Raw genomic sequence first — 16,315 nt, forward strand, 5'->3', positions numbered from 1 at the left:
CGCTTCTGGTGTCACTCCAGGGCTGCTATTTTAAACGCTCTCGCGACCATAAAAAAAAATTTTAACCGCGTATTTAGTAAATCATCATCATCGCATCATCGTCCCCTTTTTGCACCTAATGATGCATAGGGCACTGCATTGGTAAACCAAATCGCAGCACACCTTGATTATTTTTGTTACATGAAGGTAAGACGATCAGACTTACGCTTCAGGTACCAGTCTAGGGATCATAAAATATTGTATTGTGAAAACACCTATTTAAATAAATATTTCACATCAACCATGTCGGGTATCGAACCCGAGACCTCTTGCATGGCAGGCTAACGCGCTGACCATAACATCACGAGGCCGCTAATGTAAATACGCACTATAAAAAGTTATTTAACGGTCGTGAGAGCGTTTAAAATAGCAGCGCATGGACAGTGAATGTCGATGTTAAAACACCCTTAAAATCAAATATTTCATGTCAACCTTTTCTAGAAATCAATCTCTGGACCTGGTAGGAAAACGCGTCAACCACTACACTACAAAGTAGACGTTTTCTCACTCGATTTTACTTTTCAGAGTGTTAAACTGAGAGCAGCAATCGAGTCAAGACTACCCGTCCAGGATTCTGGTTTTATTTTATCCACACAACTGTACAACATGTACTGTGTAACGAATCAAAAAACTAATCAGATTTTATTTAACTTTCTCCGGCCCCTCACCTAGGATCATTTTAATTTATCCTTTGCATTTTTACCACCCCAACCTCAATTAATTCTGGTTAGAAGTAATTGGTACTACAAAAGAAACACTCAGACGAGAAACGACATCCCCGGGCGAGTGTCCCGCCGCCATTTTGATGTCGGAAATAATTACATTTAGTCAATGGCCGAATTAAAGACCATAAAATGCCTTTCACGGCTCATAAAACAATATTGAACGTAAACGTAATGTAGTAAAACGACTTCGGTTATTGCAAAATAAGGTAAAGCTGGTGTTGAAGGAAAAACAAGACCCATAAACTATCCGCAATTTTGCCTATTATCACCCTTATTTACGACTCTTTTTATTTAATAATACTGAATTCTTTTTTAAATGTCTGTTAAGGTTTTAATCTTCAGCGAAGGCTTTCTACGTTCTTTTTTTGGTCCAACCAAATAATTGATTACGTTTTATTTAAAACCAGAACTGTTTTTTGTGTCCAGGCGGACAAATACAGTTCTTTTTATAAAGTTAGGCATGAATTATTTTGTAAATTCTCCAATCGTCAGACTACACCGGTTTGGAAACGAATATGGAGGAATTGTCATGTTTCGTTTTCTATTATCAGTTTTAAGATAAAATTAAACAATATTTTGAGTTTTCCCAAATTTTTGTGGACAAGGACTGGATTCAAACCTCTGGAGGGCTGTTAACACTTTGTATCCCGGAGCTGGGTAAACACGTGATTATATAACCATGCGTTGTGTCCCGGTCCTGTGTTTTCAAGTGGTTTACCATCTGTCTAAAAAAGTGACATTTTATGATATTTATTAGTATTTTTTTGATGATGATAAACCACGTGAAAACACGGGACCGGAACACAACGCATGGTTATTATAATCACGTGTTTACACGGCTCCGGGATACAAAGCACAGAACAAGGAGTGAGAGCCTGTATATGTGCCAACATTGCAATGCGCAATGTAATAAAAGTTGATGCATGCCATGGATTGAAGAACCTTGCTGGATGTCAAAAATAAAATATAAAAATAATTTTTAAAAAATATATTTATAGATGACAACCATGAAGATTCGCATAATAAATTGTCTATGTTTTTATGAATGTATGTATGTGTATGCGCATGGGTGTATGTACGTGTGTGTATATGCACATGTGTATATATGTGTATATTTATATATATGTGTGTATATATGTGTATGTCTGTATGTATATGAATCAAAATGTGTATCCGAATAAGTTTATATTTTGTTTGTCTATGCTCTATATTAATTTGTTAACTATTATAATATATTAAAATGTAATTGCCTAGCTTGAAACGGGGTATGTACCCTTGTTAGCTGGGCAAAGTGAACATGGAATTGTATTTTGATAAAGAGTGTGAATAAATAAATAAATAAAATAAATAAAAATAAATAAAATAAAGGCCAATGTTGACAAAACTATCGTACAAAAATTACTTATTTTACTATTTCAAATAAATATGAGAAGTTTTAATTGATTTAACTTAGTAGTTTAATAATTATGACAATTTTAAGAAATCCATCACAAAGCATGAAATTTCACAAAAATGGGCCGGGCACAGGGTAAATTCTATGTGTATTCGGCCGGTGGGCAAGTGTTAATATAAACATATTACAACAGAGATGAAGAACATTTTATAGAAAGGAATAAAGAAGTCTAGGTATCGACAGGGTTTATGACCTATCACAAGCTGGCTAAGTGGCCATTTTACACACTCTGTAACATTCACCATTCTGCTTATATTTGAACATTTATAGGCCTTAAATTCTTTCATCTGTTGATGTTTGTGAAGTTAAAGAGCTAAAACCTTTACTTATAGGGGTAAGATTGATCGAATTGAATTATTTCACCTACAATTTCCATACCTTTTTATGGACCAGGACCAGGACTATGGACTTTTTTACTTGACAAACATCAACTTTTTTACTATTTGATTGAGTATAGATGTTTAAATATGGGCAGAATGGTGAACGTTTCACAGTGTGTAGGCCACTTAAACCCGCCAGTGACAGATCATAAGTCTTGTAGATGCCTAGACTTCTATATTCTCTTCTCAGAACTGTTTTTCATCTCTGTTGTAATATGTCAATAAAATTATAATTACTTACATTATTCAAATGCTGTAGAAAAATTGCTTACTTTTTATTTTTACAAATCAACTTTTGTAATGAAACGATTATTTGTACTTGTCACGTAAAAGCCCTCTGGGTTTATAATAAATAAAATGAATCTCTCAAATAGAACCAGAGCCTTGGACGACTTGACAAACTGGACAAAAAGGAAATCGAGTTGGAATGAATGGACTGGACGTCGAAAATAAATATGAAAATAAATAATAATTTTTAAAAAATATATAAACACATGGCAATCATGAAATTTCGCATTACAAATAAATTATCTATGTTTTAGGAATGTATTTATATGTATACGCATGGGTGAATGTACATGTGTATATGTATATGTGTGCTTATATATGTAAATATATGTGTGTATATATGTGTATGTGTGTATGTTTATGTGTGTATATATATATGTATCAAAATGTGTAAACGAGTAAGTTTATATTTTATTAGTCTGTGCTTTATATTAACTTGTAAACTATTATAATGTATAAAAATGTAATTGCCTAGCTCGGAATGGGGTATGTTCCCTTGTTAGCTATAAATAAATATGTTAAATGTATTAATAAATTAATTAATAAATAAATTAGTCAGCTTCAGTGGAGTGATTAACTTATTCGCCTGCCGGGCTTTAGGTTCCGGGTTCAATTGCTAGGAATGTAAATATATTTTTTTAATGGTGGTGTTACACTGCTAGGGTCGTGGGCCCGGAAGTGGAACATAATGTCATATCAAAAAGTGCCTGGTCAGCGTCACGCGATCAAACTAATAAAGGGGTACTCTCAAAGGATGCTTTCGACCTAATGCTCAGCCTAAACCATGGGAGGGTAATTATTAGAACCCCTTCAGGGTACTTAAAGTTGAAAAAAACACCTTGCTAGAATGAGCCATTTTGAAACATTTGGATCTAGGTTCTGCAACGCAGATAAGGAACAACTATACACATTATATGTGAATATGATGATTACTGTCAGAAAAAAAGCCGCATCCCGCAGCCACTGGTTAAACCTAAGAATATTATATAAGGTTGATCTCGCCTCCTACCGAGTAGCCCAATTATTTATGGATCTTGGGTTGAAGAGGGAAATTGAACAAAATGAAAGCTCTCGCCATCAACAAAGTAGCCAGGTTCTTTAAAAATCTGGGTCTGGACGGCGAGAACTAATTCACGAGGATCCGTCACAATAGACTTTCACAGCGCGCAATGACGTCAGAAGCTTATATAGCACTGACCCTCATTCCAAAGAAGAAAACGGTATAATACTCCAATATTTCACTATCCCTAGACCAATATCTGAAGCGTAAGATTAATCACTCTAGTTTTATGTATGAGAGTTGAATTTTTCTTGTGAGAAACAAAAATATCTAATTTATGAGATTGTTCGTTTGTATTGTATTTTATTTATTTGAAATATTTGTACAAATAAAATTTGAACGTCAAGTTAGACCTTGACTAATAAACAAAATATGTGAATAAATAATTTCAAAAACAAAACATTGTTTTAAAATCCAGACCCTTTCCAATGACGGTCCACGCCATAGAATTAAGAATAGTCCAGAAGGAGCGTAGAATCATATTGGAATACATCGGACTGTGTCTAATAATACCCCCACTATGGTCTACTTTCGCCGCGCGCATTCGTGATGTCGCCGCGTAATTTTGCTAGATGAGAAAAAAAATAATCATAACACAAATGTAAGGTAAAAATAAGCAATCTATTAATTTCTTTCATTTTATTGTGCATTCGGAAACATTGATTGACACAACAGAATAGATAAGTAAAGGGTCTTACTTAAAAAAAAATTAAATAATATTTTATGTTTTAAAGATAATGTCGTTCAAATGTCTCTCACGGTGTTGTTTAATCCATGGTCTAATTTTCATTTACTAACTTTAATATTTTATTTTTTTGTCTTTGTAGTCTGTTTATGTCATTTTGATTTCCTATTCCCCATAATAGTTGCATCTAACATGTTTTATTTTTTACATAGGCTTCATACATTATTTTTTTTCCTCTATTGGAACAAAGTTTTTGATTAAAAAAAAGACTCGATAAAGTCGCCCTTTGCTAATTAAATTGTTGATATGAATTGTTCATGTCAATTGTCTGTCTTTTGTTAGTCCTTAGTATTTAAAATGTTCAATTTCAGTTAGTCTTTCATTATTTATGTTAGCATCTACTTTGTGACATTTTTTTCTAGATTCAAAGTGGATAATATTGCATTTTTTTCATTAAGTGTAAGTAAGTTTGTGTTTGTCCATTTAGTCAACATAGTAAGGTCTTCGTTTATGGCATTGTTTGTTAATACGTCTGTTTGATTTTCATAGAACAGTCCAATGCCGTCGTTGATAAAAATAAATATTTCGTGTCAACTATGTCAAAAATTGAACCCAGACCTCTTGAATGGAAGACAAACGCGCTGAGCTTTACATCACAAGGAGGACAAAAAAAATAGTTTAAAAAAAAAAGTTATTTAACATACCATTAAGTTACAACCACTGTATGGATTATACACGTATATCTGTGGTTAACACCTTTTACAAAAAGAAAAACATAATTAAGTTAAATTACAGAAGTAAAAAAACCAAACAAAAAAACACAACAAAAAAGAGCCACAATCTCTCGTGCTTGCTGTGGGATTATAATATTAATAATTTAAGTACAAAATAAACATATATTTCAAAAAATAAATAAAGGTTTACAAAACATTTTTATAAATAAGTTCATACACATATGCATTCAAATGCGCGTGTGTGCGCACGCATGTGTAATAATTATACACACACATACACGCAGACGCACACTCACTCACACGCAAATACACATTCACCCACAAACAAACTATAACATGATGGAGAAAATTATAATATAAGATATTTAAGTTGCTTAACAAAATAACGTATATGTTTAGTTTCCCAGCAAACGAATCTAGGACTTCACGATTTCCAACAGAGTAATCATCATGTTGAAAACATTCATAGCTGGTATTCTGAACGCTTTTAAGCAGAACTGTATTCTTCCTCCGCCTGGGAACAGAGTTAAGCAAATTGAAATATTGAGATGCTGAAAGCTTTCTAATTAAATAAATCTTTTATTTGATTCCACGAAAATGTATTCTGAAAACTCGGTGTAGGTGAACTTTTTGTGCCTTTTCAAATTGTGTAAAGGTTTTAAATAACGGAGGAAAGGTCCACCCCGTAACCAAATTACGTAATTTGAGAAAAAAAATTCTGGTTTTTATTTTATTTTTCGTGGACACCGGAAGATCCGGTCGACGAGCCACAAAGGGCGGGCCGCGGGCAACTTCCGGTTCTGTACTGGAAATTCTTGCTGACATTACCAATGGGGACGGAGGTCTCACTTGTTTGGATAGAAATCCTAATTTATTTGCCTTAGAACCTTAAGATGTCAGCTCTGTTTGCAATGGCCTTGTACTTCTTAATTCACGCGGCACCTTTATAAAATAATATTTAGACTAACAATATTTTTAAGTTGTCATTTTCACGATTTAACGATTTAAAGAATTATTAATAATAAAATAATAAGACAGAGATAAAAAGCCATCAAGATAAGGAAATATGGAATACTAAGAATTTACAGAGTTAACGACCTGTCATTGGCTGTTTTAAGTGCCCACTTTTTTTAATTTTTTTATTTTATTATTAATTAAACATATCATACAAAAAGTACATATTATACTCTCAGGAGTTATTAAAGAAACTCATTTGGGAACTTACATAACAAAAAACACAATGCATAATATCATACATATTCATACATCCGAAATAGAAAGAAAACATTATTGTATAAGAAACATAAAACACAATACTTTACACCATCTATATTGTGTATAAAAATATGTACGAAATATCAAAATAATCAAACAGAGTTGGAGAATAATCAGGACGATGAATATGGAGTTCTGGGCATTTGCATTAACCATTCAGCACATTTTTTAACACCTTTTTTTTTTATCTAAAAATGGCCAGAATGATGAATGTTAATGCGTAGAATTCCATGTTTCATTATCACTATTATTCTCCATCTCTGTTTTAATGTTTTAAAATTTCGATTATTTTTTTGCCATTAAAAATTTACTTTTAAGTATCCAGAATGTAGAAATTGAATGATCTATTTATATTATGCATATGAAGTTAGTGAAATCCTTAAAGTGATAATACGCCACTGGTTATAGAGCCACCCGTGTGGACAAAAACCATTCTATGATAACCATGAAGTTAGCTGCAGGTTACAGCAATACAACGGGCAGTAGGTTTTCAGTTCAAGAATCACAAGCGCAAACCAAAACCATCCGTCACACGTTTGTTGTACTAAAAACCAAATCAAAAATTTGGAACGCTTTTGTTCGATGCAATAAAACTAAATAGCTTCTCTAGCGAATTATTAGTCTGAGGTGAATTTCACATTTCTTCGCCAATGAAGCGTAAAATCGTGTTCCTTAATGGGTAAACGTCACCAAAGTTACTTTTAAAAATGTTGCAAAAATCCGAATTTATTGTTTTTTGCTACGTGACTTCAAATTATTATATAAGTTAAAAATTGGAAATAGTATGTTTAATCAAAGTTATGTTTTAACCGGACCATTTTAATATATGAATGAACGATTATACAGAAAGAAACCAGTCCACGATTTCGAAAAAAATGGCGAATTTGTGTCATCGGGTTCAAAAAAGTAAATTCCACGTTCTGCTAAAAACAGCGGCAGTGTTGATCACAAAAACGTCCTTTTTTAACTTGAAAAAAACACCCACAGCACTTAAAAATTCTTTCAATATAAATGCTCATAAAAATTATGTCTGAGGATGGCGATCACTCCCGAATCTAGACATGGCTTCTTTATGGACTTTCTCCTTCCATCCTTCCAACTGGAGCAGTATTGTGGTGTTCTGTAACCTTTTGTCAGCGATGGTTCTGAAAATTCAGTGACGCAGCCGCTACATCTTGTCAGTTGGCGTCTACGTGACCTAGTCTCTTCGACACTTCCCAGAATGATTGTTTTCGCCAAGTTGTTAGATTTCTCTCTGGAAATATTTCCAAAGATCTGCAGAATTCTTCTCTCGTTATCAGTCTTTTTTTCACGTCTAGCTCATACATTGACCAATGTTCCCTTCTGAAAAAAGATTTTCCCCTCTGTTAAAATCACTTTAATGACAATTTTTATAAATCTCTAGAGTAGTGATTCTCATTTTTTTTTTGCAATGGAACACTAATTTGATTGATCTAACTATTTTTAGCGGAACCCCATCTAGACAGTTAAAAAGTCAATAACATTTTTTTTAAACACTTACGAAACTCAAATGTTTGCATGTTGTGGTGCTGAAAAAAAAATTTGTATGTTTTGAATTTAAAACCTTATTAGCAATTTAATATGAAGAATATTTTTTTCAACCAGTTTTAATCATAACTGTCAGACTACACTGGCTCGGAAACGAGTAAGGAGAAATTAATATGTTTCATTTTCCATTGTCAGTTTTCGGATTAAAAAATCTTTCGGCAATAAATTCAAAACACCTTACTTATTCGCAAGCTGTAAAAATCACTTTGATGTGCCAATACTTAAATACCAACTTGTAAACATATTTTTTTTTTGCCTGGAACCCTTTTTTTTTTTAACTTTTAATTATGTACAACCCTAGGGAGTATTTTATCTTATTGGCATATGAATATATAGATTAATTAAAAAAACATAATGTAACTCGATACTTCAAAAAAAAAAATTGTTTCTAATACATATTTATTAGACCTACATATTGTATTCTTGTACCATGAAACGCATGAATTGTAATTTTGTGCCTGTAATTTAAAAGCCCTCTGGGAGTATATAATTATTTTAATAATAGAACTAAAATTACATTAAATGTCCAACTGTTGAATACGAAAATCTTGAGTGGCCTTTGACTGCCTGTTTTCTATGATATTACGCCCTTATTTTTAGAACCCCCGAGACCCTTCGACGGAACTGCTGGAACACCTTTTAGGAACCGCTGCTCTTAAGGGTGGAATTTATTGTCTACAATCTTTTGGATATATACAAAATAAAGTTAAAATTAATTGACTCTGTCGTAACGTTCTTTTTTGCCTCGAGCTAATGTAATAAAATGATAATAAATAGAAAACATAAATAAATACAACAGTTATGGGTTCCCATTACACTTTGCTGATACATGCCGCAAACCGAATCTGCGCAATAATGAATTTTCTTTAACAACCACATTGTCATTTCATCCCCATAAAATTCCCATCCCTATAACTTAATGATTGAGACGTTATTCCTAAAGGATCCTAACCTTTAACGGTTACCTCTGTACAGTTACCATTACGAGGATAATGAAAAGGATAATAACGCATTACCTGGGATAAAGCAAACCGATAAAATTTTCGACTAATAAAATGTCAGCGATAAAAATTATATTACTTATATCAAAGGAACAGGGACTGAGCGTCGCAAATCGTACAATACGCTTGTTTATATATTTTCTATTTTCTTAACCCTTTTAGCCTGATTTTTTTTTCAAATACTGTAGAATCTTGAACCTTAATACGCGTTGGTTTTTTTTTAAAACAAATTTTACGAAAATTCAAAACGCAGCCAATGCAATAAAGAAGATGTCATCGGGTAGTAAAATTGTGATGCAACCGATCCTGGATTCCAAATTTCAAATGATGGGGAAATAATTAAGGAAACATCTGACACTTAAAATAACAAGATCAAGAAGACAATGCGGAGATGGCCGACGGGGAGGAAAAAATAGTCTCTAAACATTTTGAAGGTTTTCAGTGTTCAGATATCACCACGAAATTGTATAAATGACAGGAAAAATGGAAATCAAAACAACTTACATGTCTTAAAAATAAACGTGATTTTGCAATTTTGGTTTCTAAAAGGGAAGATAATTTTAAGCAAAAATCAATAATATAATTGTTTTTTAGTGTCAATAATTTTAAATAAATATTTATGTTTATGCAACACGTATACTTGCACTAAAAACATTAAAAATAATATGTATTTATTAATTAAAGCGCCCCAGGCTTTTACATGTGTAGTATTATAGTGTTTCTTATTTGGAAAACAAAAAAAAAAACAATTTTTTTGGACTCCCCTCTAAATATTTTCCATTGAATCAGATTTGCTCTAAAACAAAATTTCATTTCAATAGGCTGATATTAACCTTCGCTGACTTGAGCGCAAATGTAAAGAATCATAGGTTTTAAAATTTTAATTCAGCTAAAAAGATTTTGATACATGTTTAATACTTAATTTTATATTAAATTTACAAATCTGCTTTCCTTCCATACTTTTACTTTTATTTGCTTTTCATATATTTTTATTTATAAAAATTTTGCTAATTAATAAATTTCGAAAAAGTACATGTTTTTGTAAAATTCTAAACATATCTACTTTTACACATCTAGTAAATGTTATCACTGTAACTCTCCAAAAAAGAGACTAACTCTTACGCATGAAAGGTTCCGGTTTCAATTCCCGGTAGAAACACAAAAATTAAAAATGTGATTTTTCTCAAGCCAGGGTGTTCTGTAATGTAATTCACCACTGTAATTGGGCCTCTTGGCCTGTTCATCCTGTCATCCTGTTCATCTTGTTCATCCTGTCTTTATGGACCAGGTGGATTTAAATCCACACGCCTACACGCTTTCACTTTTTAGACTGTAATATGGTTTTCAGTATTTTTGTAGATATTTTCTTTTGAGTGTTTCTTTCTTAAAATCTGGGTACGTTTTATGATATTCTTGAAAACAACACCTTTGTTCTTAATCTACAGTCAGTGGTCAATGAAAACCTTGCATTAGTTTATCACCCGTTTCAGCACTGTCCACAGCATTCAACTTCATGTCTACCCTTTATGAAATGTCGCTCGTCCATGTCGAAGGACATTCTTGAATAAAACTAGTGGCCATGTTTCAAGCAAAAGAACAAATCTCTGCTTTTATTTACTCCCGTACATAATGTTATTAAAACACAATAAAAGCATTGAAATTAAATACAAACCGCATTTGTTTTTTTGATATGAGATTTTGTTATTGAGTATTAACATAAGTTATTTTTTTCAAAATTTTTAAATTAGCACTTTTAACAAAAGAAAGTGGTAAAGGTTATATTTCATAGAAAAAAAAAATCTGCTCTATAGGACATTTGTTTTACATTATTTTGTTTGATTACAAGCCTTCAAAATGGAATATCAAGTAAACGAAAGTGAGCTATATCGATACCTCTTTCTGTTCGCGTTCAAGGAGAGGGAATAAGCTGCCAAAGCTGCTTGCGATATTTGCGCAGTGTGCGGTAAAAATTGTATGAATTTTAGATTTATTTGGTTGTTAAGTAATAAAGAAAACTTGTGACGTAACAGGCAGAATAATTTCAAAATTGCAAAACCTTAAAGTCATACCGCTGATCAGAGGCGATTCCTTAGTATGTGCATAAGTGCAATGTACTGCCAAGTAAAAATATATGTAGATAAATTGGTAATTTTATTGATAGTAAAAATATGTTATAAGTACAAAAAAAAGAGATTTGTTGGAATATTATTTTACAGGCTACAAAATGTATTTATTTTTTTATTTCTACAGGAGTTAACTCGGGTCTGAAATGGTTAAGAGAGGTATTTTATGTCTATCTTACACGTATAAACAAAAATAATCAAATAACAACCACAGTGAAAATAAAATAGCTACAGTATAACTCAGGTATTAAATGAGCAGCAATAACATAAAATAAACAGAAAAATAAATATTTTTAATTTATTTGGTAGGCAATATTATTTGATCACTAAGAAACGTTTCAGAAAAACAAGTTTCAATAACATGTAAAATAAATAACATTAATTCGTTTTCTTTATTTATTTTTTTCGCTTAGAGACAACGAAAAAGTGCTTTTTTACGTCAGGGACTAAAAAACATTGTTGTGAAAAACGGTTTTAAAATTGAACCCGGGGCCCCGATTACAATGTGAATTTCACAGATTTTTTAAAAAATGGTAGTTGTTGTTAAGTAAATAACAGCATTATCAATATTATTCCTGGCAGATTACATTTCGTTCCAACCCTTCCTTTGACCCATCTTTATGGTACCTACCTAACATCAAGATAGAAGAAATTCAAAATTAGAAAATTCGGATTTAGAACTAAAACCAAACAACATTTTTGACTTCACATAAAATCGGATAAAAAGTGGTTGGAATCGTCGCGCGTCGTGGAAAACAATGTAATATTTTAAAGTTCATTTTGTGATCCAGTGCCAGAAATTGAAAAACATTCAGATCATATTAAAGGTAGGTATCCATTCCATGTTCCTATCCTTTCTCAAATATTTCCCAATCACAAAACTGAATGAAATTCGATTTACATTTACAGTCCGCCTTTTCGTTAACAGTTGTTGTATTATTTATTGTGTTTATAATGTACAAGATTTATATTTCACTATAGTACTTTTTTCCCTAGGTATTTTTTTCCTATCTAAGAAGTCAACACTTCCCCTCGTAATGGGAGGTAATTTCGGCAGTGGATTTTTACAGGATCAGAAGAGAAAAACACAAAAAACTCATTCAAAAGAAGCCGGACTGTAGACAAATATCAGTAGACCTTCCGTTTTACTTGAAGAGATCACGGCATTTTATGTCCTGTTACCATTTATTGTCCTCATTACCTGAACCATCCTCACCATGAAATATACAATCTCTTGTGCATAGAATAAAGAATAGTCCAGAAACTAGAAAAATAGAAGGCGGCTAAACTACTCTTAAAAGTATTACAACAGAGGTGAAGAACATTTAAGAGAAGGCAATATAGAAGTCTAGGCATCTACAGGGCTTATGACCTGTCAGTGGCTGGTTTAAGTGGTCACTTTACACACTGTGTAATATTCACCATTCTGCCCATTTTTGAACATCCATATTCCTTCAATCCTTTTGTCTGTTGATGTTTGTGAAGTTAAAGAGCTGAAACCTTTATTTATGCGGGTGAGATTCATCTAATTGAATTATTTCACCTACATACTAGGCAACGCTTGAAAATGTTATTTTTTCAATTTTTGTACTTCTTCATGAACTTCTTTTTGTACTTCAAGACAGGATGAACAGGATGACAGGATGAACAGGCCAGGAGGCCCAATTACAGTGGTGAATTACATAACAGAACACCCAGGCTTGAGAAAAATCAAATTTTTAATTTTTGTGTTTCTACCGGGAATCGAAACCGGAACCTTTCGTGCGTTAGAGTTAGTCTCTTTTTTGGAGAGTTACAGTGATAACATTAACTAGATGTGTAAAAGTAGATATGTTTAGAATTTTACAAAAACCTGTACTTTTTATGAAATTTATGAATTAAAAAAATATATGAAAAGCAAATAAAAGTAAAAGTATGGAAGGAAAGCAGATTTGTATTTTTTGCCAAATTACAAGTTTTAAACATTTTTATTTACTAACACACCCACACACATGCACCCTCTCCCTCATTCATTCCCACATGAACATCTACCCTCTCCCTCATTAATTCACGCATACACACATTCACATACACATGAATACAAACGTCACACGCATACAATTACGTAAACTCTTTTCTTACATATTATGTGTCATGAGTTTTACAGTGGATTTTTTAAATTGGTTCTAGTATTGTCAATATTTTTTCAATTATTTTGTTTATGTAATAGCTGTAAAAATCCCAAATAAAATAAAAATAAAAATCATGACATGGGCAGCAGTTGATTTCGGAATGTTTTAAACGGTGCAAGTAACTCATCAACCCGCCATGGCCAGTGAGAATTATTGTGAGTCCAACTCATACATTGCTTATTTTCTGAAATCAGAGTCATCAAAAAGTTCAAAAAGTAATTTCCAACACTGTTAATTAAGTAATAAAATAAGCAGTCCTTTGTTGTTGGTGGTGTTTGTCTACTCCCAACATTAAAAAAGTATCTCAATCGGATATAAAAAAAATGTTCTCTCTTTTCTTGATGCTTGGCAATCGTGATGGAAATCTTCCCCTTCAGGGAGTATTACCTTTATTTTTAAATCTTCTTGGGTTAGTCCCCTCACTGAACTACGCAGTTTTTATCAGATCAAGTTAAAATTTTGTGTAAAATTATTCATATTTAAAGCATTAACTTTGTCGTCAAACATTTTACTTAATGTTTTTAAATATTTGTATATAACCACTTACCGACTTTTCTATCTTTACCGGTTTCGAGACGTACCCGTTTCTTTGTCAGGACACTAATTAAACCTCCCTTCATCCCCTTACTTTTTTCATTAATTCACAAACAAGATAATATTTTCATAATTTAATCAGTGCATGTTTGTCCTAATCAGTGCATGTGGTTATTAAAATTCGTGTGGTTTTGGTTTTATATTATGATAAACAGATCTAGTGGCTTCCAAAAAAAATATTTTATCATGACAAAATGTTCCCACCGTAATGATATTAAAAAATACGATTTAATCATCATTTCATGTCCGCTCTATAGTTACTGAACCCGGTGTCCAAAAAGGACCTTTAGAATCTCTGTCAGCTGCCAGCTTCTGTGCATACTCCCAAGTCAGATTCACGTCTCGTAGTTTTGACATTAACTGCTGAAGAACAATCAGCAGCGGACGTCCAGAACGCCGAGAACCTGATGCCTTGTAAAGTAGGCAAGCGTTGTTAAGCACAGCCAGCCGTACCGCCTCAACTTGATGACAGTTGTTTTCGGAGTTTGCGAAGTCCGTTTTCTTATAACTTCATTCCTTCACAAATATTATTTAAAGAAGCATTTAATAAGCTCATTTTTAAAAATGGCATATTTTAAAATGTTTGGTTTTAAATGTATAACAAAAAATTGCCGATCAAATCACATCACAAATCAATCAAAAAATTTAATATAGACACTTTTGTGTTTAGAAAAATGTTTTTTGCTCGACTCCACAAAATGACAAAGAAAAATAATTGCATTCTTTACAGCAATATATTTTGTATAATATAAGAATTTTGCGATCAAAATTTCCAATATGGTTCTCATGCATTATCATTTGCAATTTTTATGCTTTCTCAATAAAGAAATAACGCTCTGTGTATTTTCTCTCGATAAAAGTTTATGTTGTGTAAATACGAAAACATTCCCTGTATGGTGAAGAAAAGAAGAGAACTCTGAACGTCTCAAATGTTTCCACAAATAACAATTGGAAAATCATCGGAATTTCTGATCATTTCACAAATAGCGAAAATTTCAGCGAAGCTCTCTATGTTAATAATACTTGTATTCAGATAAACTATAAAATGGTATAGTAGAATAGACAATAAGTTTAGTATAACAAAGTATATGGTTCGAAACAGTATTGCCATGACATTTCATATTCATGAAAATTGGACAAGTGTTTACAAATTACAAAAAAGATAGAGAACATTTTAAAGAACAAAACGTGGAAGCCTAGACTTATTACCTTATTACAGCTAGGGCTTATTACCTGTCGTTGGCTAGTTAATGTGGTGATTTTACACACTACGTAACATTAACTATTCAGTTTATATATATTTTTTTTTTAATTTCACCATAACAGGCAGTTTAGGCCACAATTACAGTGGTAAATCAAAGTATAGAACACCCATTTTTAAGAAAAAAAACACATAAAGTTTTTGTCTTCTCACCGGGAATCGAACCCGGAACCTTCCGTGTATGACTCAAGAGTCTTAACCACAACACCACGGAGGCCGCCATTCTTTCAAATCCATAGTTGTAAATGTTCCTTTCATTATTCTATCTTTTGATGTTTGACGTAAACCAGCTAACGACAGTTCATTAATCCTGTAGATCCCGAGACCTCTATATTACCTACTCTTCAATGTTCTTCATCTCACTTTGAATACGTTATTTATAAAATTCATATTTTTAACATTTACTTTAAAAGTAAATTATACCTCCATAAAAAAACTTGTGTTGCTTTTAAACCGTAAAAAAAAAGAAAGTAGTTTAAAGCAAAGTTGGTTTATTTTTATTTAGTTCTTTTTTTGTTCATCTATATCCCAACTCAGCACAGAAAAGGGGTCTTACGAATTCGAGTTATAACAAAGAACAATGTTAATTTGTTTATTCCTGTGTTAAATTTTGTTAATTTCGAAAATAAATAACAAAAATGAAGTAACTCGCTCTGCAAAATTATTAAAGAGATTTAATTACACAGTGTCCCGAAGCCCCAGATAATTAAACATAGAAAATTAATCTGATATAACGACTCCATTGCGAATGGAGAGCTGACCCAGATTATTAATTCTGTACTGGTTTGATAATATATTTAGCAATAACTATAAACTATAAACAGATAGCAGTCACTTCCGCCGGATGTGGCTAAGTTACCAAGCACTACTTGACGGGAAACGCTAGTGTTTAATATCCAGTCTCAATTATCCGACTGTTCGAGTTGAAATTTTAATGGAAGGAAGTTTAATAAAAAA

Source organism: Micrasema longulum, unplaced genomic scaffold (assembly GCF_059751315.1).
Source record: "Micrasema longulum isolate JH-2025_06_02 unplaced genomic scaffold, ASM5975131v1 h1tg000980l, whole genome shotgun sequence".
NCBI lineage: Eukaryota > Metazoa > Arthropoda > Insecta > Trichoptera > Brachycentridae > Micrasema > Micrasema longulum.